Source organism: Capsicum annuum, chromosome 3 (assembly GCF_002878395.1).
Source record: "Capsicum annuum cultivar UCD-10X-F1 chromosome 3, UCD10Xv1.1, whole genome shotgun sequence".
Taxonomy (NCBI): Eukaryota; Viridiplantae; Streptophyta; class Magnoliopsida; order Solanales; family Solanaceae; genus Capsicum; species Capsicum annuum.
Genome location: NC_061113.1, coordinates 44,031,495 through 44,035,769, shown reverse-complemented (window position 1 = coordinate 44,035,769; position 4,275 = coordinate 44,031,495).

Genomic DNA, 4,275 nt, shown 5'->3' with positions numbered 1-4,275 from the left:
TGCAACTATGAAAATCTGATGCAACAGGTGAACAATCTAACAGATCATTCATCTGTTGCGATAGATGACTCTTCTGTTTGGAAGAAATCTAAACAATATTGATCCAATAGATAACTAATTTGTGATCTGTTTTTATTCTTTCCAACAGTTTACTCTTTATTTTACAACAGATTAGGACTGTTTTTATTCTTTCCAACGATTTACTCATACAGGTCGGTTATCTGTTACAACAGATAACATACCTGGGACAATAGATTAGTGATCCATTTTTATTCTTTCTAACGTTTACTCATCCGTTGCAACAGGTAGGTTATATGTTGCAGCAGATAAAATACCTGGTGCAACAGATTAGTGATCTGTTTATATTGTTTACAACGGATTACTCATCCGTTGCAACAAGTCAGTTATGTGTTGCATCAGATAAAATATCAGGTACAACAGATAGTGCTATTTTTATGGTTCTCACGTATTACTCATCCGTTGCAACAGGTCGGTTATATGTTGCAACATATAACATACCTGGTGCAACAAATTAGTTGTCTGTTGGAACTGTTATATTACTGTTATGCATTAATCAATTATAATCTATGTTATGTTCCTGTTAATTTAAGATAACATGGCTCCCAAAATAAAAGAAATCGAATCAAGTCCAAGTAAAGGAACAAGTGCAGAAGCTCAGCTACATCCACTACTCTATGAGCTTGCTTTACAACCGTTATCTCAATCAGGAGCAGAAGATAATGAACACGGGGAGGAGGAATTTTTCAAAAGAGATGATCCAAATGCTAATAGCCCTTCCGTTGAAGAGTTGGTCAAAATCTTCAGCATTGATCGTTACCCTGTAAGAATGCAGTGCGATGGTGCCACAGATTTAACGAGTGACCACAGATTTAATGGGTGATTTCGTGGTTACGTCAGTCATGGGAAAATCTTTCGACGCTTTTAGAAAAATACTTTGAGAACAAAAATTGAATTCTTATTTCAGCGAAAGCTGCTTTGGGAAATATCTTGATTTGCTGGAGGACAACAATGCTCGTATGAAAATGGTATATGATCTTCTCAAGCGCAGGTTTATGTATGAAAACAAAGATAAGATGGATGAGGTGTGGATAAATTACTGTGGCATGCCTGTTTGTTTTGGTTGGGAGGAGTTTGCCATAGTTACCGGACTAAAATGTTATCCTCCTTCTCCTTCTCAAGTTATACCTATTCTGACCCAAAAAAGTACCCTGCACACCCAAAAAAGGAAAAGACAAGTCGAGTGATCGTGATGACCTGGTGTCCGTTGTTGGTCTAAGCTTCAAAAATAAAAATCTGATTGAAGCGTTGAAAGTTAAAGGACTTTCAAAGAAGCACAAGCAATCATTGTACTTGGTTTGGTTTGTACATAATGTTCTTTGGGCAAGAGATGTTAACAACAACATAAGCCTCGATTTAATAAATCTCTCCGAGGATCTTGAGGCATTTAACAGCTATCCTAGGGGTTATGAAAGCTTCAAAATGACTGTCGAATATTTGTTGACTCCGTTAACGCCAAAAACAATCAACTTATGTGGTTTTTCATGGGCCTTCATGGTAAATATTTCTTTTATCATGATATGATTCATCATCTTTTTATTCAAAAATACTTTTGATTTATTGGCGTTGTGTTATAGGCTTGGGCATTTGACGTCATTCCTTATTTGAGACAACAAGTGAATTACCAGGAAGAAGTTTCCTGTCCAAGAATTCTGAGATGGTTGTCGGCCAAAACCGATAAAAATGCAAAATTTCTTGATCTTTTCAATCCCCCCAAGGAAGCAGTAAGTCCAATTCTAATCAATTTTTTGTTTTAATTAATGATTAAATAATTTCATCATCATTCTTAATATATGTACGATTTATTATAGACTGTTCATCCGTGGCTTGTTCCGACCAACCGAGAGTTGAAGATGCCATTTTTTCTTACTTTACGGTCTGTGCAAACTTTATCGGACCATAAGATCGTTGATGAAATAAAAATAGAATTGTTTGGAGCAACAACCATCACAAGAAAAACAATTTTGGAGGGTGGGGCTAATGATGCTCCTCTTATAGTTTTTGAAACAACCAGCCATTATGATTATGATCATAATGGTTGTATAGATTTTTCTCCAGATTTTGCTGCATCTAGCGAATGTTCTTCATGCAAATGTCAAGACTACAAGGTGAAACATGATGGAGTGATTAATGTTATTAATATACTAACTGCTTCTGTAAAGGAAATGACATCTAAGAGGGGTGTCATTCCATCAAAGAGGATTTCATATCCAGACACTCCACTAGAGATCAAGGCGGCTAAGAGAAAAAGGAAAGACACTTCCAACGCATCATCAATCATCAAAAAAGGCAAGATTGCAATGCCTCTGTCTTTGTCTTGCACCGATGTTCAGTGTGCAAGGGCCACAGAAGAGCAGCATGAGCTGAAGAAGGTGAATGTACATCATCTGTTCCAAAAAATAAACAAGCACATATCTGTTTCAACAGATGATACATCTGCTAAAAATTATCAAATAGATGTATACATTTGTTGCAACTGTTGTCTAACCTGTTGCATCAGATTCGTTATCTGTTTCAACATATAAGTTTATGTTGCAACAGATGGGTCATCTGTCCGAAATTATCGTACTGCTCCGATTTACCTGTTTGAATTTGTCCCAACAGATAATCCATCTAATGCAACATAAGAATCATCTGTTGCAATAGATGGAAAATCTGTTGTATATCTCTACTTAACATTGACATTTCTGGCTTTCCAGGTGGATGTCACAACTACTGCCGAAGAGCATATTATGACAGTTGATAATCCATCAACTGCTTCCAAAAATGAGAAAAAGTGGAGTCTATCAGTTTGGGAGAACGAAAGAATTATCCGTTTGAAGGGTTCAACATCTCGGACGAGGCTCCAAAAAAACTAATACAGTTGATCAACGACTATTTAGAATGGATTGCCGATGGGCTGTTAAAGCATCATACCGGCAGGTACATAAATCAATTTTATGGATATTGGTTTATACAATTCTTGTTGTAAGAACCTGACATTAACACATATAAATCATCATGTAGAAAACAAAATGGCGAGCGCTATAAAGTGAACAAATCGAGTCTTGATTTTGATATGTTCGACTTTGTTGTTGCACATCCCAGAACGAAGAATTGGTTTTATTTGATGTCACAGCCCCAAACTTGCTGGAATGATGAGGTTTAAAGGCCATACATATTACTATTAATTAATACTTTATTTAATTGCATCTGCGTATTGATTTTTCGCCACGTAATTTGAAATATTTGATAATATGTGCAGCACATCGATGTCATTTTTTACTATCTCCGAAGAAGGCCAAGTTACAAAGACAAGAATAATACAGATACACAACAGGCAATTATTTGTACAAAATCAATAATGCCTACGATAGGTATTGTCAACAGCAGCCGAAAGTTTCCCGAAATGAGGAATGCTTAATCAACATCATCAAAAATTTTAGCATTCTGGCTGACTTATCTTGGCATTTGGTCGACGAAGTGTACATCCCAATCAGTTATGGTGATGAATTCCATTGGGTGTTGGCTATCGTCGTTCTAAAAGAGAGGCGCATCCGAGTTTATGACTCGATGTCGCGAAGGATATGTTCTGGGCCGTCGTCTGAGATACAAAAGCTGGCCAAAATATTGCCTACTTACCTTGATATGAGTGGATTTTTGGATCAAAAGGTTCGTACTGATTGGTCGACGATTGAAGCATACCGGGATAAAATGGCTAATCTATTTGATGTACAATATGTTGACGGAATTGCTCAACAAACTATTGGTAGCCTGTAAGTTTAAGTGTCATGATTTAATTTCATTTCACAAATTTCACAACGCTTGCATGAACTACAAGATATGGATTATCTATTTTTTTATAACGCAGGGATTGCGATACTTTTGTTGCCACCTATGCCGAGTATTTGAGCGATGGATTACAAGTACCAAATGATGGACTTGATGCCGGATTACTCCGCGAAAGGTATGTTGATCTTTTATGGAAATATGGAGAAGCGAAAGCTCAGAAGCCGTACGCAACCGACGTTAAAGATCCACGACGACCAAAGCCGAATTCTATAGCACTGGATGAAGAACAACTTGTCCATATTGATTAGATCTTTATAGTTCGAGTCCGTCAATGTAATAACCTATCCTCCTTGGTTTAACTTGTTGATTTATTTATAAAGTAGATCGTTTGTACTCATAATAATTTTTTTTACATTTCATTTATTT